We start from the raw sequence: 25,598 nt of genomic DNA, 5'->3' as shown, positions 1-25,598 counted from the left end.
GGAAAAAAGCTTATCAGACTAGGTGTGTAAGTAGACAAGTTACCTCACTTTTGTGTTCCTTATTTTCCTCTTCCAAAAAAATGAAGATCTAGCACCTCCTTCAACTGGTTAATATATGGGAAAATTTTAAAGGTGTCTAACACAAAATAAAGACTTGATTAGCAGTAGATCATTACTGCTATTACTAATAGGATTTTGACTATTAATTAGCATTGTTCCCTCTTCAACTTATCTACTAGTATTTTTAAAGGATATTTCTATTTATATCATAAGTGAGATGATCTATGTTGCTTGTGTTTATGTTAACTTTGCCAGGCTTTGAATAAAGGACTTGCTAATTTCATACACACACAAATTTCTGTATTTTTTTATTTTATCCTATTAAATATAAAATTTATCTTTACCATGATACATTGACAGGATCCTTTATGAGCCCTCAGCCTCTCTGGAAAACAAGACTTTGAAAACCATATCAGGGTTTGCTTTTTGACCTGTTTAAAAAAAAAAAAGTTCTCTTTTTTTTTGGATCAGTTTTTGCAAATGAGATTTTTCTAGAATGAATTGCTGAAAAGATACCTGAAGGTAGGAACCAGTAAAGGAGTGATTCTGACAGTCTAGGCAAGAGATGATGACCCCCAAATTCAAATTCACCTCTCTCCCCATAATCTGTGGCTCAATGAATGGCAATACCATCTCTCCTTAGTCTTCCTTAGTTTTTTTCCTTTTCCCCAGTAACACCTAAGACTGTTTCCACATTTTCCCATGCCTCAACAAAGGCCTATTGGCTCCATGTCTAAATTGCATCCAGAATGCATGCACTTACATCTCCATGGATTCCTCATTAGTCCAACCACCATGAAATAGACTTTGAGTAACTTCCTAACTGGCCTTCTGCCTCAAAGTGAACTTCAAAAATATAAATCAAGTTGTGTCATACCCTGTGTTAAATCCCACCTCCTTTCCTCTGTGTTACAAATAGAAATCCATCCCTCAAGAACCCATGTGACTTGACTCAGCCCAAGCCCATTTCATCACAGGTTACTGTCCCCCTCTCTTGCTGTGGTTCAGCATCTCTTGAGTTTTATGTTCCTTGAACAAGTCAATGCGTACTCACCTTAGCGCATCAGCACTGCCTGGATCAGGTTCTTCCCCAAATTTTGTGTGACTCTGCTGGCTGCTTTCTGGGTTTTGTTATATGGGTCCTTCCCTAACCACTCCACCTAAAGTTGTCCCTTCTCTTCAGCCATTCTCTATTTCACCTTCTCCCATTTGATTTTCTTAATAGAAAATATGAAGAAATATGAATATTCTCATCACTGTCCTGAAATTTCTTGTCATTATAGTTGTTTGTTTATTGCTTTTCTATAATGTAAACATATGTTCTGTTCACATGTGCCCTGGCACAGGTTGCCTTCGTTTTAAATAGATACTGAATGATGAATGAATGCAGTCATGATGATTTAAAAATGCATGGATTTGAGGGACACCTGGGTTGGTTCAACATCCAGCTCTTGATTTCAGCTCAGGTAGTGATCGCATGGCTCCAGGGAACAAGCCTAGAGCTGGGGTCCGTGCTCAGCAGCAAGGCTACTTGAGAGTCTTTCTCTTCCTCTGTCCCCTCCCCCATGGCCCCGCTCTCTCACATGCTTTCTCTCTCAAGTAAATAAAATAAATCTTTAAAAAATAAAAATTAGGGTCAAGCAAAGAAAGACAATTATCATATGGTTTCACTTATATGTGGAACATAAGGAATAGCATGGAGGACATTAGAAGAAAGAAGGGGAAAATGATGGAGGGAAAATCAAAGAAGGATATGAACCATGAAAGACTATGGACTCCAGGAAACACACTGAGTTTTCAGAGGGGAGGCGGGGTGGGGGGTTGGGTTAGCCCAGTGGTGGGTATCAAGGAGGCCACGTATTGCATGGAGCACTGGGCATTATAAGCAAACAATGAATCATGGAACACTCCATCAAAAACTACTGATGTTACTGTATGGTGACTAACAGAACATAATAAAATAAAAAATAAATAAAAATTAAAAATAAAATTTAAAATGTGTGGATTTGAGAGATTGAGGAATGAGAATTGTTAAATTTAAATATAAAAATGACGAGAATATATGTGTATCAAGCTGTACAATTAAAATTAGTGCACTCTTTTCTCTTTAGTGCATGTATGTTAGCCCTAGATAACAGCTAGCTAGGGAGAGCGCAACATTTAAATCATATGCCTAACTCAGAAGCTTCCATTTTCACATAGTCTAAGACCTAATATCACATGCAAATTAAACATTTCTTTAAGAATGAGCTTTGGGATTTTGTAAAGATTTGGGGCTCTACTGTGTGGTTGATAAACAAAATTGCTCTCTTTATTCCAGGTAGTAAATGGACCTCAAAATGCGCTGATAATCATCTCTGGCTTAAAAGAAAAGGGTATGCCCACAGGGCAAACTTGCTGCAGCTCCAAAAACACTTTATCATTCTCACTGAAATTAAATAGCTTTACCTTACCATGTGACATTTGTTATTATCTGAATAAGAAAAATTTTCTCTTATTTAGAAAATGATACTTAAATTTAAAGAGTGCTTTCTTGCATCGGACACTAATGTCTTTCATAAAACATTTCATAAATGTATTTTATAAAAACATGAATATGAGTCAGTTGGCATAGTGACATGCACAATGTAGCAACACAAATATTTTCTGAATAAATAAATAAAGGAATGAGGATAAAAAATAAAAATATTAGAGGTAATTTTTTTTATTTTTAATTTTTTTATTTTTTCAGCATAACAGTATTCATTATTTTTGCACCACACCCAGTGCTCCATGCAATCCGTGCCCTCTACAATACCCACCACCTGGTGCCCCCAACCTCCCACTCCCCACCCCTTCAAAATTCTCAGATCGTTTTTCAGAGTCCATAGTCTCTTAGAGGTAATTTTTTAAGGTTCCAAACAAACCTTTATTTTATTTATAGATTTTAAATCAATTTTTACTTTATCATAATCAGAAGACTGTAACAACTATTGATTAATTGTACAGCAGTGACGGGCTGTGTAATTTAGTACTATTAGCTCCTGAAACATTGGAGACATAGAAATATAGATACCCTAATCTTTTAAGTGGATCCTGAAAAACTGGCCCCAGCATTTCTGGGACTCCTGAGCCTAGGGAAGTTAAATACGTTCTCCTAACCTTTGCCAAAATAAGAAAAACTTCACTGATTTGAAGGTATTCTTTTCCTCCCACTTTTCCCCCCACTCCCTTTCACTCATTTGCACAGCAGGGAGGTCAGCAGAGTAAAGACAATGTTGGCTGGTGGGCATTAGGTTACTGATTTTAGGTGGACGTCTGTTCTAACTATACATTTCTTAAACAATCTGGCTCAGCCGTTTGTACTTGTGGCTTAGAGCATAAGAATGAGCTTATTAAAAGTTTGGAAGCTCCCCAGCATTTGGAAGAAGTGGGACTGGCGAGTTAAAAATGAAAAGTTATTGTGTTAGGCTAAATGTGTCCTTCAAAAGCCATGCATATTATAAATGCTGACTCCAACACATCTATCTTGTTTGCCTCTGACATTCTAAGCATTTTTTTTTCCCCCTTCAATTCACCACCTATCATTAGTCCAGGAAAACTCAGTCACCGACCAAGAGTAAAAATATTTTGAAGTTTTCTCCAAAAACACTGAGATCCATGATTCACCCATGTCTTCCGTGGACATAGAACAGCTTCTTTCATACCATGGTGAGGGTTCAAAAGTACTTTGGGGGGGCACCTGGGTGGCTCAGTGGGTTAAAGCCTCTGCCTTCAGCTCAGGTCATGATCCCAGGGTCCTGGGATCGAGCCCCACATCAGGCTCTCTGCCCAGCGGGGAGCCTGCTTCCTTTCCTCTCTCTGCCTGCCTCTCGGCCTATTTGTGATCTTTCTCTCTGTCACATAAATAAAATCTTTAAAAAAAAAGAAAAAAAAAGAAAAAAAAAGTACTTCGGGGGCAGATTCATGAACATCCATATTCACACAGCAGTGAATTAACCCTTCTAACATGTACAGTTCAGTGACTTTCTGGATATTTAGAGTTACACAGCTATCGCCACTACATAATTTTAGAATATTTTCATCACTCTAGAAAGAAATGTTATACTCATTAAAAATCAATCTTCGTCCCACCTCCCTCCAGACTCTGGTAGCCATTAATCTACTTTTTGTCACTATAGATTTAACTATTCTAGACATTTCATGTGTATGAAATCATGCACTCTGTGGTATTTAAGTCACTGACTTCTTTCACTTAGTATAACATTTGCAAAAGTCATCCATGCTGTTGCATGTAAGATTTTTAAATTGCTTTTAATTACTATGTATAGTATCCCAATACAGAGATGTACAGTAGTCCCCACTTGTCTGTGGTTTCTGGGGTTTTAATTACCCTCAGTTAACCTTAGTCCAGAAGCAGATGATCCTCCTCCTGATCTACAGATAGGTCAGTGGTAACCTGATGCTATGTCACAGTACCTACCTCATTTGCCTCACTTTATTTCATCATGTAGGCATTTTATCATCTCACTTTTAAGATCTCATTTTATCATCATGGGTGAGTACAGTACAGTAAGATATCTTGAGAGAGAGGCCATATTCACATACATTGTTATAATTATTCTATTTTATTATTAGTTATTATTAATTTCTTACTGTGCTTAATTTATAAATTAATCTTTATCATAGATATGTGTGTATAGGAAAAACATCATATATATATATATATATATATATATATATATACACACACACACACACATATATGTGTGTGTATATATATATATATTTTTTTTTTCTTTTTCCAGTACTATCCACAGTTTCAGGCATCCATTTGGAACACATGTCTTGGAACACACCCCTGCAAATAAAGGGGAACACTGTAACATTTTGTTTAGACATTCACCAGTTGGGGGACATTAGGCTTGTTTCTACTTTTTTGACTGTTTTGAATGATAATCCTCTGAACTTCCACTTACAAAGTTTTGTTTGGATATCTTTTCATTTCTTTTGGGCATACAACTAGGAGTGGAATTGCTGAGTCATATGGTGACTCCATGTTTAACAACTTAAGGAACTAAAAACTTTTCCAAAGTGGTTGTACCATTTTACATTCCCATCAGCAGCGTATCTAATCCGTCCCATAACAGATAGAATTTGCAAATGTTTTCTCCCATTCTGTTGGTTGTCTTTTTACTTTCTTGATATCAAGTGTCCTTTAAAGCACAGTTTTTGTGAAGTTTTGATGAAACTTGACTCATCTATATTTTCTTTCATTGCACGTGTTTTGATGTCTAAGAAACCATTGCCTAACTCAAAGTCATGAAGATTTATACCATTTCTTCTAAGATTTTTATAACTTCAGCTTTTCTATTTAGGTCTATGATTCAGTGTGTGTGTGTGTGTGTTTTAATAGTGTGAGGCTTGGGTCCAACTTCATTATGGTAATGGTAATAAGTTTCATTTGAAGCAAGCATATTTTAATTTAAGGAATTTGTCAGTTTAAAGGGAAATTTAAGTAAATGTTAAACTATAAGCATCTGGGAAATGTGTCATAATTTTTTTTCAGGCTCTCTTGAAACACCAATCGAGGTTATATATTACTAAGCAATTTTTCACTTAAATTTTTACTTTTGTTTATGTTAATTTATATAGGTTAAGAATGAAATATAGAAGTGGGATAGAGTTTGGCACCCATATAAGTGTATATGACAGCTCTATGTGAATGTAAAGATTTATTTAAAAATAAAAACCCTTGTGTTTGCAAGGTTAAGGAAAGACATATGCCAAAAACGGACCTGTTGGGGTCTATTTTCTTGACTAGTTATAAAATACAGGGGAATACTTTGCTTTTGATAAGATTAAGGCTTAGTGTTAAAAATATATAAGATTAAAATTAAGAACACATTGGGCTGCCTGGGTGGCTCAGTGGGTTAAGCCTCTGCCTTCAGCTCAGGTCATGATCTCAGGGTCCTGGGATCAAGTCTCGCATCGGGCTCTCTGCTAGGCAGGGAGCCTGCTTCCTCCTCCCTCTCTCTGCCTGCCTCTCTGTCTACTTGTGATCTCTCTCTGTCAAATAAATAAATAAAATCTTTAAAAAAAAAAAAAGACTTTATTTTCATAAAAAAAAATTATGAGTTCCTTAATCCCAGAAAACATGATTTCCATATGTGTCTTACTTCCAGAGTTTGTAGAAACAACTTCTTCAAGAGGGCTAGTAACATGGACGAGAGAAATTGTATAGGACAAATACAGTCAATGAAGTTGTATTGACTGAGCATACAGGAAATATTTAACAGCTCTTGATTAACAGTTCGAGTGTTTCTACTGGTATCTTGGGAACATGTCCTTTGCACTATTCTTGTGTCTGCAAACTCTTAAGAGGTATACTCATCTCAACATGTCCTCCATTGAGAAACCAACCAGCTGTATAGCTCACCCTTTTTTACTTGCCTAAACTCAATTTGGTGGCCTTTTTCTGTGCTTGCAAAACACTTAACCCATTATACTCAAATGGTCTATGTATGTTTCTCCTCTCCAAGACCATTTGAACTTTGAGGCCAAAGATTATGCCTCATTTGTAGACATTACCCCAGAATAGAGAATGGAAACAAAACCATAAAGCTTGATGAATGAATGAAAATGAAAGAGACAATTGAAAGAAGTATTTTTATGGTATTTATAAAGTTTCCAGAATATTCATACGTGTAGGTGAATCAATTCTTATACTAAAGTTCACTTAAGGAAACCTTCAGAGTTTTCCTGGGACTCTACGACAGAAAAATCCAAAAAGCAGTTTTGAGGAAAGCAGTCCTTAGAGGTCATCTTTGCTAGTCATTGGGTAGGCAAGAGGGTAAAGAACAGTATATAAATGAGAGCTGGTTGTCCCTCTTCAGTTCAGTGCCCTGTCGTGTGTCCATCTTTCATGGCCTTGTCTAATAGCCTCTTCACTACGATAACCTAGTAGAATTTCAGAGGTTTCACCAGAAGTTCCCATTACTGACTAGTTTAAACATCTGTGAGTCATTGTATGTCCTTTTTTTCCTTAGGTGCATTGGGTTATCATGGACCCACTAAACTCCACATATCTGTAGGTTACCACAGACCCTTCTCCCCCAGTTACTAACTAGGCCACATGTCCCAGTTTATTTGTCTCCCCACAGCCTCCCCTGTGCCTGTAAGGGGCTTTAAGCTCCTTTCCCAGCAGAGTTTGATTACACAAAAGCAAAACTACCAACCTACTTCTTGAAACACCAGAGGTCCCTTCTGTATGAAGGGCATTTTCTGAGACAGTCTAGAAAAAGTTACTGTCTGTAATGACTTTCCAGGAAGAATGTTGGGTCCTAAATGGGTGGTCACATTTAAGTGTGTCTCCTGTACAGGATACGGCTTCACATACATGTCAAGTAAGAATGGGTCTAGAGGTTAGCTGCATGGGGACAAGGGCTTTCTTGTTGCTTTCTTTTTAACCATAAGACAATAGAGCTTGGAATTGTGAATGCTGACTCTACTGCAAATATTAAATGTCTAAATGTGCATCTCTTTATTTCTCTAAAAGGAAAAAAGAAGGTGGTGCCTCAGTAGCTCAGTTGGTTAAGTGTCCCAGGGTCCTGGGAGCAAACCCTGAATCTGGCTCCTTCTCCCTCTCCCTCTGCTGCTCCCCTCTCCCCCTGCTTGTGTGCTCTCTCTCAAATAAATAAATGAAATCTTAAAAAGAAAGAAAGAAAGAAAGAAAGAAAGAAAGAAGGAAAGAAAGAAAGAAGAAAATAACTGAAGTAAAATAAAAATAATAAATAAATAAATAAAAATAAAAGAAAGAAGACATTTAAAGGCTCTTCAAGGAATATCCAGTACTGTCCAACACTATGTTGAATTTGTAACTTCCCTACAGCTCTATGCATTATAGAGCTGTGTGCCATACACATAGCCACAGCAGCAATCATGTCAAGAGATACCAATGACCACCATTAATTACGGCATTTTTCTTCAGGTGTTGGAATAGGATTATTGCAGAGCTGATTCAGGTCTTCTAAGAGTAATAAATTTAACAGTGTACATTTGGATACTGACTTCAGGGACATTAGCTGTACCCATTAAGCATACCTGGGAGTGCTGTAATAATCTCACAAGGGGAAATTCAGAACATGAGCTAGTGGCTATCTCCTTTCTGTGTTGGTAGATAACCTTCACTCAATAGAAGATTCTCTCAGGATGTCAAGCATTTGTTAATACTTACCTGTAGACTGTAAAGAAACTACTAGCACTCGCATTTAAAAGCAAATTTGAATCTTAGTTATTTTTAAAAGTACGTCTTTATTATATTATATTATAACATATTATAACAGTGTAGTAAGAGTGAATGGTCTTGGGGCACCTGGGTGGCACAGTCCGTTAAGTTGTCTGCCTTCGGCTCAGGTCATGATCCCAGGGTCCTGGGATGGAGTCCCACATGGGTCTCCTGCTCAGTGGGGAGTCTGCTTCTCCCCCTCCCTCTTCCCCTCCTCCTGATTATGCTCTCTCTCTCTCTGTCAAATAAATAAATAAAATCTTTTTTAAAAAATTGTACGTAGTCTTTATAACTATTTGCAAAGTACATAAAGGAGGAAGACAGAAATACAGTCTTTTTTTTTTAATATTTTATTTATTTATTTGACAGAGAGAGATCACAAGTAGACAGAGAGGCAGGCAGAGAGAGAGAGAGAGGGAAGCAGGCTCCCTGCTGAGCAGAGAGCCCGACGCGGGACTCGATCCCAGGACCCTGAGATCATGACCTGAGCTGAAGGCAGCGGCTTAACCCACTGAGCCACCCAGGCGCCCCAGAAATACAGTCTTATAAAAAAGGTATAAATACATTTTTCTAATGTCAAGAACATGACAATACACATGACAATAAATCAGAAAAATAATTTAAAATATTGACAGATTTGAATATCAAAAATTTTTGAATTTCCTGAGGGGAAAAAAATACATCATGACAAACGCTAAAGCAGCTGATACATTTGGAGAAAATACCACAAGATATTTACTAGGCAAAGCATCAATAAAGACAAAGTGTTTTTATACAACAATAAGATAAAGAGAAATATCCTAATAGAATAGGAAGATGAACAAATAGTTTATACTATAAAAGACATGCAAATGCCAATAAACAAGAAAAGATGCTTACCACTAGTAATTTTTAAAAAACAAATGAAAATGATAAAATGTTATTTTTAATAATTAAAAATATTAATTATTTATTAAACTATTAAAAATGACAGACTGCCAAAGTTGAAAAAAGTGTTATATTTGTGTTCTTATACACTCTTTGTGGGGCTATAAACTAGTAAAGTATTTTTAGTGAACATCGGACAATACGTACCACTCATTATCATTGACCCTGCAATTCCAAGCCTGGAAATTTATCCCAAGTAGATCATCAGTCAAGTACATGGAACTACATGATAATATGTTCACAAAGCTGATCATTGAAGCATTGCTTATAAAAATAATATCTGAGCAATGATGAGAGGTATATTAACTATATTATATAATGATGTATTAAATAAATTCCTACAATGGAATATTGTAGAATCAAAAGAGAAATGTATGCCTGTGTTTATAAACATTTTGTCAAACTATTGGTAAGTGTGCAAGTTATAAATAAATATGTGGCTTGAACCTATTTATGTAAAAATGTGTGTGTGGGTATAGATAAATGCTTCGAACTACTTTGTCTAAACACTAAAAATGTTTAGAACTTAACTCGCCACTGACCTCACATAGCTATTTAAATTTAAGTTTAAGTAGATGAAAAATTCAGTTCCTCAGCTGCACGAGCCACATTTCAAATGTTCAGTACATACATGCAATCATGGTTATCATATTGAACAGCATAAATATTGAACAGTTCCATTACCATAGAAAGTTCTATGAGACAATGCTGGTCTGGAAAAGTGTTCTCCAACATGTTTTCGGTGGTTGCTTCTGGCTGGTGGAATTCAGGGTTAATTTCATTTTGTTATACTTTTCTAAATGACCTGAATTTTTTTTTTAAGATTTTATTTATTTATTTGTTAGAAAGAGAGAGAGAGGGAGCGAGCATGAGCACAGGCAGACAGAGTGGTAGGCAGAGGCAGAGGGAGAAGCAGGCTCCCCGATGAGCAAGGAGCCCGATGTGGGACTCGATCCCAGGATGCTGGGATCATGACCTGAGCCGAAGGCAGCCGCTTAACCAACTGAGCCACCCAGGCGTCCCTGACCTGAATTTTTTATGAGTATGTAGTATGTTCATAGTCAGAAGTTTCTTTTATCTGAAAAAAAAAAATCACCTATTATTCCACCATATAGAAATAAGCCCTGATAGTTTTATTTCTTTGAAGACTTTGCTGTCTATACTTAGTTTCACAGAATTAACACCACTTGTACAAGGGTTCAGTATTGCTTTTACAGCTAATATTATGCCATAAGCATTATACCTTATTCTTTAAAATTCCTCATAAACATCACTTTGGAAAGCTGCATATAATATTTAATCCATTCCACGTGTTTAAGTGATTTTTGTTTTACATGTTGGCCTGAAAACACTACTAAAATATTTGAGATTTTTGCAATCTCTTGGATTTGGGGAAGTTAAATTCATAAAGAAAGCAATGATTCATAGTTCTTTTGTTATATGTAGAGAAGCTTCTCATAGATCACAATTTGATGATGCATTTTTTTTTTTTGGTTCTAAATCACTATTCAAAACCACCCTCATAAAAGAGAATAGACTTAGAAATCAATGCTTTTGATAAAGTGCTTTTATAACTCAAGTGCCCCTTTCCACTACTGACTATAACAGTACACAGAAATCTGTGTTAATGTCTGTCTTCCATGGAAACTTATCCAAAATGTGTCACTTCTCATTAAGGCTCTTCAAAGGGCTGTTCTTTAAATGTATATACTTCATTTGGCTTCCTTTGCTACACTTTGATAAATATAAAATGACTAACATGGGAACACACACACACCACAACACACACAAATACATAAGGGATTAAAGAACAATGACCTAAAATCCATGGAAGAGGAGAAAGTGTAACAAATCTACTTGACATCTTGCTCTGCAAGTGGTTTTCACTGTATTTAGTGTCCTATCCAGAATAAAACTGAAATAGAGGCTTTGTTTTCTGTGGCCACTCCCTGGTAGATAAGACCTTTGCAATCAGCTTTATGATCAAGAGCAGGAATAGTCTCAGAGGCACCTCAGAATTAGTGGATTAAAACCCAAATGCATTATCATTTCATCTATTCCCCCTAAACCTGTCCCTCCTTCAGACATCCCCATTTCTCCTGACTGCACCATTGTCTTGGTTGTTCAGAATCTGGGAGCTATTACTGATACCTCCATCTCTTCATCCCCAATACACGATCTCATAGCACTTCAAGCTGATTTCACCTTTTCAACTCTGTCTAGCTGTACCACTCAACTACCAGCCCTTCCCTCCTGAAATGCTGCAGGTGCCTCCCTATCAATCTTTCTCCACATTCTAAGAAATGACATCCTGCAATTACCCTGCTTTAAGCTATTCCTCTCTGGCTCAAGGGTTTAGAACTCCTTAACAAGGACAGACCACATTTCCTTACGTAGTCTGGTCCCCTATCTATCTCTCGGGTTCATTGCACCCAGGCTCTTTACTCACTTTGAACTTTGCTGCTCTTCCTCCTACCACTGGGCATTTGCATATGCTATTTCCCTGTCTGAAGTGCGTCTTACCCCTCTTTCACATGATTAAGACTCTTCCCCATTTTTCAACATTTCAGTTCATCTAATACTTTTTTAGGGAAGCTCCCCTTATTCCATTAATTATATTAGGTCCTTCTAAGCTCTGTTACATTTATTTACAGATTCTTTGATTAATGCTTTGTTTCCTTACCTGATTGTAAGCACGATGAAGGTTTACAATATCTGTTTTATTTATCGATGTAGCTTCATCAACTATCACAATGCCAGTAAATAGTAGATGCTTCATAAACATTTGTTTACTGAAAAAATAAAAAGCATGAAGGCAATTCCCCACAAACACTAGGAAAACTCTGAATGTTCTTCCCAAAGAAACCTTTGGAGGAATATCAGGCAGTAGCAAAGTGACCCTAGAGCAACAGATTCTCTAAGAAGGAGAAAGCCATGCAAGTCATTTTACCTTGAAGTAAAATGCCCTTATTACACTTCCCTTTGAGTTGGACTATCTTGTATTTGAAGGTGATAGTCCAGGACCCACCCCTATTATTACAAAGCCCAGGAAGCTGAGAGCTTCCCAACAGGACTTTTCTTAAAATACCCTGAGTTGAGAATCTCTTTCACATCTCAGATCAGGCCTGAGAAGAGAGATCAGTGACAATAAAGCAAGTGGGAAGCAAGTTTCTACCAGGATAAAGAAAAACCAAAGGTACCTAAAATGGAAAAATTGGGGCACCTGGGTGGCTCAGTGGGTTAAGCCTCGGCCTTCGGCTCAGGTCACAATCTCAGGGTCTTGGGATTGAGCCCCTCTCTCTCTGCCTGCCTCTATGCCTGCTTGTGATCTCTCTCTGTCTGTCAAATAACTAAACAAATTATTAAAAGATTATTTAAAAATAAATAAAATGGAAAAATTAATGCCTGTAGAGATTTGGGGCCATGTTGTTCAAATGGACACGTTTCCCCTTTTCCCAGTACCATAGCAGTCTCTCTTCTAAGTTTCTTTTTTTAATATTTATTTACTTATTAGAGAGAGAAAGAGTGCACACGAGAGAGAGAGAGAGAAGAGAGACCAGAAGCAGGGACCAGGAAAAGGGAGAAGAAAACTCTCCGCTGAATGGGGAGCCCAACACAAGTTTCCATCCCAGAAGCCTGGGATCATGACCTAAGCCAATGGCAGTGGGTTAACTGACTGAGCCACCCAGGCGCCCCTCTCTCTAAGTTTAACTTTTACAGACCACCTCTGGACACGACCAGTGATGTGCTGGAGCCAGGTCCTTCCAACTGGTGATAATCATTGCTACATTTTTGGTACATATGCTACTGGTTTTTAAACACAGCCATTATTATAAATCAAATAATACAAATTTACAACTAAAATTGTATCTCAAAATTAAGGCAGTAAGTATTCAGAACTTGTCACTTTCTAAATATGTTATTATATTTTACCACTATCTATGATCTTGAGGCTGTTTATACCTCTTGTATCTGTAGGGTGGAATGCTGTATAATAGCATATACAACACATCTCTTTACACTTTCTAATTCAGTGATGTCATTGAATAACTTGAAGCTGGCTATGGTACGAGTATTTACAGCATGAAAATCAGTAAATGCTACAAATCAAGGCTATGGTTTTGTTCTTATTATTTGTTTCTTTGTGGTTTTGGTTTTTGTTGATTTTTTCTTTTTTCTGTTGAAAGCCTTAAACGTGTAGCAGCAAACCATGAGAGGCACTCTATTCACAGTTCAATGCATTCCATTTTTTTGTACTTAATTTTTGAAATTACCTAATAAAGTTAGGGAATCTCTAATTAGAAATGAAACAGGGGCACCTGGGTGGCTCAGTGGGTTAAGCCTCTACCTTCGGCTCAGGTCATGATCTCAGGGTCTTGGGATCAAGTCCCACATCAGACTATCTGCTCAGCAGGGAGCCTGCTTCCTCCTCTCTCTCTGCCTGCCTCTCTGCCCACTTGTGATCTGTCAAATAAATAAATAAAATCTTTTAAAAATTAATTAATTAATTAATTAATTAAATAGAAATGAAACTGTGAAACAATCCTCCAGTATCTTCTAAGCTGTATTGAATGGGAATCACTAAAGAGAAAAAAGGAAAAGTATATGAAATCCTCTTACTCCCACTTCATATAATGTTCTGTTTCTTGAGTATCTAAGACAGTGTTTGTTTTGATCATAAAGCAAATATTTTTATGAATTAGAGAACTCAAGGAGTGGGATAATTTGAGTTAGTCCTTGATGATAGCATGATTTGCGTTCTCATGATAGGAAACGAGGCAACATTACAATTCAGTCTGAAACATGCCATGCATTAAATGTTGTCTTCGTAGATTGATATAAAAACTTTTGATTTGCCGGGTTCAAAAAATTTACAAAATTTCCCTAAGGGAAACTTTGTTAGGGGAGAGAAAAGATGACTGAGAAGAGTGAGAAGGAGGGAAACAGGTGAAAAGATGGTAAGTGACATTTGAGAGCAGTGACAAAAACAATTGTGTAAAAACTAGTGTAGGTTGACAAGTGAAAATGCAAAAAATGGCTAATAATGTCCTGGGAATACTTATGCATTTTTGCACAGTTTTGTAAAATTAAGAGCACTTTGAACTCACTGAATTCCTTTTTCATACCTGTTTAGAGTTGCACTGACAAAATTTCAGTGATAGTGTTAATGGCATGGAGATCTAATTAGCCTGCCTAATTTTACCAAAATAGACCACATTTGTGAAATTCTCAAGGTAATTTTTTCTCATGGAAAGTTGAGGTCTTAGAAATGACAATTTTGGTCTTCCTGTATAATGTTGGATGATCTCGATGGATGGATAGTGAAGAATTTTAGGAGACACTTTCTTACTTCCAAAGAGAAATGCACACATAAAAAGGCATATTTAGGGGCGCCTGGGTGGTCAGAGGGTTAAAGCCTCTGCCTTCCGCTCAGGTCATGATCCCAGGCTCCTGGGATTGAGCCCCGCATGGGGCTCTCTCCTTGGTAGGGAGCCTGCTTCCTCTTCTCTCTCTCTGCCTGCCTCTCTGCCTACTTGTGATCTCTCTCTGTCGAATAAATAAATAAAATCTTTAAAAAAAAAAAGGCATATTTAAAACGGGGCTTATTTAGATGCTACTAGTTATTTCTTATAAAGTAGACATGAAACCTCCTCCAGACTTCGAATGGTAAAGAGCTTTATATCCCCGTGTTTCTGAAGGAATAATTACATTATTGATCTTTGCACATTATGGAATATAGTTAACTCATTTATCTAGAGTCATGGGAAGGAAAAGAGATGTAAATAAAACAGGGAGGTCAATCTGAAAATCAAATCCTATTTTATCTTGAAATATTTTTAAAGCCTTTAGCAAACACAAATTCACATCTGTATTTAGACACTCACAGATATATTACCCATTTACTTCAGACTCCCTCAGTTATTTGTAGTGAACTGAAAGGAAAATTTCTCTCCTTTAAACCCCTACGACCCTTGATAATTGTAATAAGGAGAAGATATAGAGCTCATACTTGTTCACTGCTACTTTTCATGTCGCACTTAAGGTAAGTTAATCACGCCAGTCACCACAGAATATAGTTCGTTCTGTCCACACAGCGCGCTACAGTTTGGAGACGTTATTTGGGTTACCGCTCTCATGCTTTAAGGTGAACATGACTATCACCCATATTACGTGGAAGCCCCTCTGAAACGGCATAAACCATTGCCTCATTGTCAGAGCTAGTTAAATGTAGGAACCAGACACACAAAAGTTCTAGAAATGACTTGTCTTCTAGTGCTCTTTGAATTATGCTCCCCATGGAAGAGTAAATTAAAGAAAATTAAAAAATTAAAATGCATGCGTTTAAATATAGTCAGCCAAATATACGCAAGCCACACAAGTATAAATGTTAAATACACATACATATACGTCTTCTTCGATAAGTCATAACGTAAATAAACATATATGTAAATATATATAGTAAAATGTTCTGATGCTTGTACGAGATTATTCAGTAGGTACACCTATACCGTCTTTCATTTTCAAGCTACTGATTTATTTTTCAAGTAGTCAAATCTAGTTATACGCTGCTCTGAGCACTTAACATATAATTAATCATTTAGTCCCAGAACAGACTTTTAGTTTAAGAGGACACTACTAGGGCACCTGGGTGGCTCATTTGGTTAAGTGACTCCCTTCGGCTCAGGTCATGATCCTGGAGACTCGGGATTGAGTCCCACATCGGGCTCCCTGCTCAGCGGGGAGTCTGCTTCTCCCTCTGACCCTTCCCCCTCTCGTGCTCTCTCTCCCATTCTCTGTCTCTCAAATAAATTAAAATAAAACTTTTTTTTTTTTTTTAAAGAGAACACTATTAGTATCCTCATCCCACAGATGAACAAACTGAGGCATGGAAGGGTTAAGGAAACCTCAAGAGGCTACATTGCTTTTAAATGGCAGAACTAAAACTCAAAGTCTAACAGGCCTTCATATATAATTTCTACTGTCTCCTTCCAAGTGTTGAAAGTCTTTAGGGTACGCTTGGATTTTCCAGAAACTGCAAAGGGAGCATTGTTTCTGTTTGTCCCTATTAAGGAATTGTTGGGCCTTTTTTTTTTTTTTAAGATTTTATTTATTTATTTGACAAAGAGATCGCAAGTAGGCAGAGAGGCAGGCAGAGGGAGGGGGAAGCAGGCTCCCTGCCGAGCAGAGAGCCAATGTGGGACTTTGATCCCAGGACCCTGAGATCATGACCTGAGCCGAAGGCAAAGCCTTAACTCACTGAGCCACCCAGGTGCCTGGGCATTTTTTTGGGGCGGGGGGGGGTGCTTGATTTAAACTTATGTTCTGAGATTCCAGAAGCCCATTTGGTACCACTTAAGGGGCACCATATATCAAGTACCATGTGAGGAGGCAGACATCACCACAAAATCGGGGGAAAAACAATCTCACCTATAAAAGATGCACAGACCAGGGAGAACTTAATAAATGTATCTGCATTCTTTTAACAAATAAGCCTCTTTATTCTTCCAAAACTTGGACACAGCGATATGGAGCCTTATTTAGAAGCACAAACCCTTTCCCGAAAGTTGAAGGAAAATAGAACGTGTTTCACCATCTCAGTGAGGGGATTAAAAGGGAAGGGACAGATGATGTCCAATGGCCTGCTTTCCGTGCACCATGACCCCTCGGGGCACATGGATCTTTAGGCACTGGAGTGCAGTGATTGTGCATATAAATTTTGCTGACGGTTAGGTGGAGGCATGTGTCAGAGATGATGGGTAGTTTGAAACATGAGTGACAAGCTCTCTATACTTTAGAATGTTTAAGTTTGACAAATACTAACTAGATTCAGAGGAAGAAGCTAACAATTCCCACTGACTTTTTATTCAAAAGAAAGAAAGAAAGAAAGAGACCTGCTCTGTATTTCATGCACTTTAACTTTCAGGAAGGATGATTATGCAAACGATGAATGAACTTGGCCGTTCAGCTTCCATTTTTTCCCAGGAAGACAAGTGATGTCATTAGACCCTATTGCTTTCCTATTTTCATTTCATATTTGGGTTATTTTGTATTTTTATGAACGGTCTAAAATATCTCTACAGGAGATGGCTTGACTGGATGGGGATTTACTGAGGTTTATTCTGCCACGTGAGCTATTTCCACTATTTTTATATAAACTCCATCCAGTTGACTACACTTTTTAACACAAGATGATATGCAGAAAGCTGAGATTTTACAATCAGATGTATTTGGAATCGAATCTCCCTTCCCCCCATTTTATAAAACTGGACAAATTACCCTTCTAAACCTCAGAGTTCTCGTCTGCAAATTGGGGGGAAAAATAGCTGTCTTTCAGTGTTAATTTAGGATTAAATGAAGGGGAAAACACAGAACAGCGAGAGTGGGTGCTTAACACATGACTAAGTTACTAATTAGAAGAAACTATTGCCATTATATTTATTATTTTTATAGAGAACTGAGCAGTTGGGAATTTGTCTATTTGCCTGGATGAAATTCCTTCAAAAGCAGATCCCAAAGAATAGATGAAGATTAATCAAAATCAGGATGAAATTTTCTTTTTTTTTTAAAGATTTTATTTATTTATTTATTTGAGAGACAGAGATCACAAGTAGGCAGAGGGGCAGGCAGAGAGAGAGGAAGGGAAGCAGTCTCCCCGCTGAGCAGAGATCCCGATATGGGGCTTAATCCCAGGACCCTGAGATCATGACCTGAGCCGAAGGCAGAGGCTTAATCCACTGAGCCACCCAGGTGCTCCAGGATGAAATTTTCTTATTTCATCCAATCACTACTTCAACAGTGTAACGACATCAACAGGGCATTGAGGTGGTTTCCCACCCCCCACAGGATTCCCATTTAGTCCTGAGAAAGCTTTCTGGCCATAATGCAAGGGAGTTAGCACCCCAGGAGACACTCTCCATCAATGATAGATGGGATTTAACAGATCAATATTCTAGTTTTCCTTGGAGAACATTCTCAGGTGTGTTCTTCACAGTCTCTTGGAGTGGCCCTGGATGGATTGAGCCTCAGGTGCTCAAATTGGTAAACCTCCCATTAACACACTGTTTATTGGCTTTCTCTCCTCTTATCTCACTTTCCTACTCCCTCATTGCCCTTCCTGTTACCACCTCCAGATTAATTTACCTGGTCCAGATTGTTCACTCAAGTCGGCTTCTGGAACATTGAGACAAACATCCTATTAGCCAAGCAGGTGTATTGCAACCCAGCTCAGTAATACAACTTCTTGAAACAGACAGTGTTTGTCCCACTCTGGCAAATGTCCCTTGAACATCTCCACATTCTGGGACTAACTCACTTTTACCCAGGAGCCCTGGCACTTTATTTTAATTCCTTTTTTCTGCTATTTCTGCATGTCAGCCCCCTGACTGCCTCCAACATCCTCTTTCTCTTTCTTTTCTTTCTAGCTTCTGAAAATACATGAATCCACACTCTGAGCTTTTTTTATGGAGAGGAGAAAAACATCAAACCCTTGAATTTTTAATCACTAGAATGCTACTTGGACATTCTCCTTGAATTTTATCTTGTCTCTGTGGCCATTCCCAAAGATAACCAAACTTGAAGGACAGTTCTCAATCTGTTCTTTGTTTTCTTTCTAGCATTTGCCCATGGTCATTTTATTTGTCATAGTCAGTGTGTTTTCCCCTTGCTCCCTCCATCTAAAGGAAAAGCTAAAAAATATTCAAGCCTCCCTCACCTTTCACTTACAGGAAAAAATGCCTGAACAACATCCTCCAAGTCTTCTTTTCTGCATAAGAGAATGTTCATGGCACCGTATTTCAGAGTTGTGGCCCATGCAAGAGGATAGTGTTTTATCTCACAAGGCTTGCTGGCTGTGTCTGCTGCCTAAGTTACTAGTACATCCTGAAGAGAATGGCACTCCTCATCACACTCATTAAAAGGAGAGAGAAACTTTTATTTTATTTTTTTAAGTTTTTATTTAAATTTCACTTAGTTAACATGCAGTGTAATATTAGTTTCAGGTGTGCAATATAGTGATTTAGCACTTCCCCCAGGGCTCGTCATGCCAAGTGCTGTCCTTAATCACCTGTTCAACGCATTTGGCCCTCACCTCCCCTCTGGTAACCATCAGTTTGTTCTCTATTGTTCAGAATCTACTTCTTGGTTTGCCTCTCTCTTTTTCCCTCCTTTGATCATTTGTTTTGTTTCTTAAACCCGACGTATGATTGAAGTTATATGGCATTTGTCATTTTCTAACTGACTTATTTCATTTAGCATTATACTCTCTAGCTCTGTTCATGCCATTGTGAATGTCAAGATTTCATTCTTTTTTTTGGTCAAGTAATATTCCATTAGGTATGTTTATACCACATCTTCTTTATCCATTCATCAATTGATAGGTGTTTGGGTTGTTTCCATAATTTGATGATTGTAAACAATCCTGCTATAAACATTAGGGTGCATGTATCACTTTGAATTAGTATTTTTTTAATTTCTTAGGGAAATACCTAGTAGTGTGATTGCTAGATCATAGAGTAGTTTTACTTTTAACTTTTTGAGGAACTTCCATACTGTTTTCCAGAATGCCTGTACCAGTTTGCATTCCTACCAGCAATGTAAAGGTGTTCCCTTTTCTCCTCATCTTTGCCAACACTAGTTGTTTCTTATGTTGTTAATTTTAGTCATTCTGATAGGTGTGAGGTGATATATCCTTGTAGTTTTGATTTGCATTTCTGTGATGATGAGTGATATTGAGCATCTCTTCACATGTCCATTGGCGATCTGTGTGTCTTCTTTGGAAAAATATCTATTCACATCTTCTGTCCATTTCATTTGTGGAATGCTGAGTTTTGTAAGTACTTTTTATATTTTAGATACTAACCCTTTATCAGACATGTCATTTTCAAATATCTAGGAAAGAAAAACTTTTAAAATAAAAAGTGCAAGAATAAGTATTGATTCCAAGAGAATTTGCTAATCTATCTTTTTCCCTTATTTTTTGAGAAGCAAATATTAAATTCAAGAGCTTCATGGAGAAACCTCCTGGATATAAGTTAATATCTTTCCTTTACAACAAAATATGAATAAAGCTAAAAAGAATTTGGTCTGTCTTCAAATAAAAGGTAGCTTTATATCTAAAAAGTTTAGCCATACTTTTCTAAGGTTGTTAAGTATAACAAGGAATGTGTCACGTTATTTCTGTTTTACTGAGTGTTAATGGAAAGACTTTCATATACCTAATCCATTATATGAAAGATAAAGTTACATCCATATAACTGTAATTCAGGTTGAAAATATTGCATTAAATGCTGAGAATAAAATTAACCTAATATACAAATTGTTCCATAAGCCTAAAATCCAATAAAGGTATATTTCATGAGGATGAGTAAGGTTTCTTTTCTTTCTTTCTTTTTTTTTTTAAATTTTATTCATTCATTTGACGGACAGAGAGAGATCACAAGTAGGTAGAGAGGCAGGCAGCAAGAGAGGGGGAAGCAGGCTCCCTGCTGAGCAAAGAGCCGGAAGAGGGGCTCAATCCCAGGACCCTGAGACCATGACCTGAGCCAAAGGCAGAGGCTTAACTCACTGAGCCACCCAGGCACCCCTGGTTTATTTCTACACCAAAATTTTTTTGTGTAAAAAATGAAATGTAGGGGTGCCTGGGTGGCTCAGTGGGTTAGCCTCTGCCTTCGTCTCAGGTCATGATCCCAGGGTCCTGGGATCGAGCCCCACATCGGGCTCCCTGATCAACGGGGAGCCTGCTTCCCCCTCTCTCTCTCTCTGCCTGCCTCTCTGCCTACTTGTGATCTCTTCCTGTCAAATAAATAAATAAAATCTTTTAAAAAAATGAAATGTACAGGTCTTTAAAAGGCATTTTATCTTGTGGATATCAAATATAGAAATAAAATAGCTTTTCTTTAAAAGTCATATTGAAGAATAATGGTTAAAATGACTTTTTTAACTCTTTGAAAAATCATCCTTTAGCTTGTGTTTATCCCTTTCATTAATTTCTAATACTTTGAATGATACAATTAAAGTAATACCTTATGTCTCAGGTATAGAATGGTCTTTAATTTCTTCAGTGGGTTATTACCTGGAAACGAGAATTAGTAACTTAAGCAACTTTCTTTGTAACAGAAATGAAGTAATTTAATCATGAATCCTGATTGAACGAAAGTGAGCTTATTCAGTGTGTCTCCATTTTGTAACTCTTAGGGGAATGGAAGTGTTCTAGGACTTAACTTGCACAGTGCAGTTAAATTATAGCTGCCAAAATTCGTGGCTGGTCTAGTTAATTCTCACCTTGGAGACATATCTAGGATATTCTCTGGAGAAAGCAGGCCTTGAGTGACAGTTTAGTGAAAATACGAAATTCCAAGTTCATCTCTCTTCTTTTTTTTTTTTCTGAGCTATATTCTTTAGTGTTCTTCAACAGAGAAATTGAACATTTTTACAGAATTGTAGAGATAGCTTGTTTTCTTCATAAAAATTTCAAGGGGGGGAGGCTGGGTGGCTCAGTCGTGAAGTGTCTGCCTTTGTCTCAGGTTATGATCCCAGAGTCCTGAGATTAAGCCCAGCTTCAGGCTCCCTGCTTCTCCCTCTCCCTCTGCTTGCTGCTTCCCTAGTTGTGCGCTCTCTCTCTCTCTCTCCCTCTCTCTCTTTCTGTCAAATAAATAAATAAAACCTTTTTTAAAATTTCAAGGAATATATATCAACAGCAGCAACCAAGAAATGGGTTTGAGTCTGGCAGTAACCCAAGTAGGTAAACACCTCTCTGAAAACTGGTCAGGAGCTTCAATCAATAAGAAAATCTCAGACAGGGCACCTGAGTGGCTCAGTTTGTTGAGGATCTGACTCTGGTCATGATCTCAGGGCCTGAGATTGAGCCCTGCTTGGGATTCTCCCCTGCTCATGCGCGTGTGTGCGCGTGTGTGTGCGCCCTCTCTCTCTCTCTCTCTCTCTCTCTGTGCCCCTCCCTCTCTCTGGAAGAAAGGAAGGAAGAAAGAAAGAAATAGAGAAGGATAGAAAGAAAGAAAATCTCGACATAAAGTCCTCTGTAGAATAGATTTTTAGGAGGGGGTGATTTTCATGCAAATTGTAGGCTTTTGTTATTGTTACGATTTTAATTTTCTTCTTTCTTTTTGAAATGCAGCCACTCATATCTCCAGACCTGAGACTGATGTACCCCAGAAACAACCATTTTTTCAGATGTTTCCATTAAATTCCTTCTATCTATAAGGTCCTCCAAACACTTTTGTGCCTCTGTTTTTTATCCTTCCAGATAATTCCCTCTTTACCTATTCTCTGAGGGTCTCCTCTGCTGAAAACAACTCAGGGCAACTTTTGGAACTTGAAAGGACAAATAACTTTTTCACTATACCCTTCATATATCAACATGTTCAATAATGAGACCAAGGTTTGAAGCCACCCTGTCACCTTGGGATATTGAGTTCAAAATGAGAAAACTCAGAGTATAGGTAAAAAGAAAAGTCATTTCTTAACGGAGAGAAGGCTAACATAACCCAAGTTTGATGTTGATAAAAAAAAAAAAAGAAATATAAAGAAAAGATATAGTTGTAAAGACAAATAAAATGATTAATGGTAAGAATAAAAATTTGTATAATCAATTACCAAAAAAGGACATTAGTAAGGAAATCATTTATTATATACTTTAAACAATTTCTCTATTTACTTCCAGAATTACATAATTTTAAAATATTGTGGTTTCCATTGAAAAATTATTTCTAAAATATTATTATGTCTGCAGTTCATGCTCAATATTCCTTTTTATTATTTATTGTACAACTGTCTCAGATATAGAGAGATTTACAGAATGGTTTCTCAGATACCTGTTCCTCAGATTCAATCATCAGCACCAACATTTTGCTAGTCTGCCTTATCTTCCCAATCCCTGACATTACCTCCAAATACTGCATTCCACAGTTCTAATTACATAAAAATCCACTGTTTTTACAATTATATATGAACAGCCATTAGTGGGAAAACGTTTACAGAGATGTTGCAAAGATTTGATCATCTTAGAAATTCCTATTGAGGGGCACCTGGGTGGCTCAGTGGGTTAAAGCCTCTGACTTCAGCTCAGGTCATGATCCCAGGGTCCTGGGATCGAGCCAGGCATCGGGCTTTCTGCTCAGCAGGGAGCCTGCTTCCCCCTCTCTCTCTCTCTGCCTGCCTCTCTGACTGCTTGTGATCTCTGTCAAATAAATAAATAAAATCTTAAAAAAAAAAAATCCCATTGACCATACCTAACAATATTGTCTTTTTCCAGAATTATTTTCTTAAAAATATATTGATTGATTGATTGATTGATTGATTTGAAAGAGAGAGAGAGAGAGCATGAGGGAGAGGGCAGAATCCCCACTGAGTAGGGAGCCTGATGTGGGGCTTGATCCCAGGACCCTGGGATCATGGCCTGAGCTGAAGACAGAAGTTTAGAAGACAGACACTTAACTGTCTAATATACCCAAGCAGGCCCAGAATTATTTTCTATTCTGGCACCTTCTCTAGGTGCTCTCTACTTGCCTTGCATTCCTATAGCTCAAGCACAACTCATGGGAACCCTCTGACCCCCACCTCTCGTCCACGCAGTTCTGAGACATGGCAGTCTTTAATCAATCACTATGTAATTAGTGTATAAAAGTGTTTTTAAAAGACATGAGAATTAGTAAAGTAATACAGACCGGTCAGAAAATGGTCTGGTTTTAGGGACTGTGAGCCAGGAACCTCAGATGAAGACCAAATACATACAAAAAATATATTTTGGTCATCCGAATGACCAAATTTATTTTTCTTACAAATCACAATATCACAAGATAGACTCTGTAATCATTGATTCAAAACTTGTGATTTATAATCTTAAGTTTCAGATGGTTTCTGATAATTACCTTTCTCTTCCAAGTATACAAAAAAAAATTAAAAATACTGATCATTTTCTTTTCTAACTTTTGCTTCAAATGTGTTAAAAAACTATGATGCAAATTAACAAAGCAAAAAAAAAAGTGACAAACAAACAAACAAACAAACAAAAAACCAGACTCTGAAATACAGAGAACAAGCTGGTGGTAGCCAGGAGGAAGGTGGATAGGGTGATGATTGAAATAAGTGAAGGGGATAAGTACAATTATAACAAACACTAAGAAATGTACAGAACTGTTTCATCATTATATTGTACACCTAAAACTAATATAATACTGTATGTTAATTATACTTGCATTTAAAAATAAATTTAAAAAATTAAAAATCAGGATGCAATTAACCATATTATAGAACAGCTAGAATCATTCTTTATTAGCCTTCACAAAAAGTCCATTCTTCCTGAACCTTTTCCTCTACTCTTTCATTAACACTAGAGTGCTCAAAGTTTCCCTTTTTTGTTATTGTTTACTTAATAAAATTTTTCCTCTATTCCTCTCCTTTTCTAGGTCATGCAAATTGATGTTCTTGTGATAGCATTTGGTCTTTCTAGACAGGCTGATGTACTTTATAAGTTCCCAACCTGTGAGCATAGTTGAAGTTTCAGTTATAGTCGGCACACCTTTGAGATGGATTTTTCTCTCTTCATAACTTACCTGAAAATGTTCCTCTTTACATAGTCTAACAGAGGAGAAAGTTTTATTAACTGTGAGAGGATTAATGGTACTGAATGAAATAATTTAGCTGGAAAGGTTTTGTTTATTTTCTTTCTTCTTCTTTTTTTTTTTAGTCCACTTTTTCTTTGTAAGGATGCTATAAATAAAAACCTTAAAAAGGAGATCAAAATTAACGAGGTCTTGTTGGCCCAGCATTTAGCTAAATAAATAAGAATAGAAATTTATTCCTTGCTCAGAAGCTGGCTGCAGATTTGCCAAGTGATTGATTTGATATTAATTTTCTGCATGGACCTCTCATTTCCTATGAGAGGAAAATGAAATCAGCCAAGGTGAATGAATCCTATTTTAGGTCTTACTTTTAATTTGGGAAGTTCGGAAGCCTCCATTTTCCGGCAGGACTAGATATCCAAGGGATCCTCACTTACGGTATCTCGAAGAAGGGAACTTGCTCTGAAAAGACTGCAGAAATTCTCTTTGTCCAAATCCCAGTATGTTCTGAGGATGGAATTGAAATGAACATATTGATGACAGGTGCCGCCATTTTGCCCAGTCTAACAGCCTATTCTTTACAATGGAAATCCGTGTTGGAGAAGGTCCAAGGTGTGACTCCCAGCCATGTTTCTGCCTCAGCCCTGGAGAGCATCACCATGTTCTGTTTCTACAAGAATCACCTTCTTCGTCTTAATGTGTCATGAATTGAGGACAGAGATGAGACTGTGTATTTCAATATGTGACTTGTGGGATGATTGGAGGGAATA

The 25,598-nt window shown here is 37.4% G+C and overlaps 1 protein-coding gene across 1 annotated transcript in view; it reads left to right on the top strand.

Annotated features, from left to right (window-relative positions):
* The window catches only part of PLCB1 (phospholipase C beta 1), a 680,586-nt gene that overhangs the window by 418,666 nt on the left and 236,322 nt on the right, over positions 1-25,598 (top strand).

This window comes from Lutra lutra, chromosome 9 (genome assembly GCF_902655055.1).
Source record: "Lutra lutra chromosome 9, mLutLut1.2, whole genome shotgun sequence".
In the NCBI taxonomy this organism is placed as follows: domain Eukaryota; kingdom Metazoa; phylum Chordata; class Mammalia; order Carnivora; family Mustelidae; genus Lutra; species Lutra lutra.
This window is presented reverse-complemented; position numbering and strand designations above follow the sequence as displayed.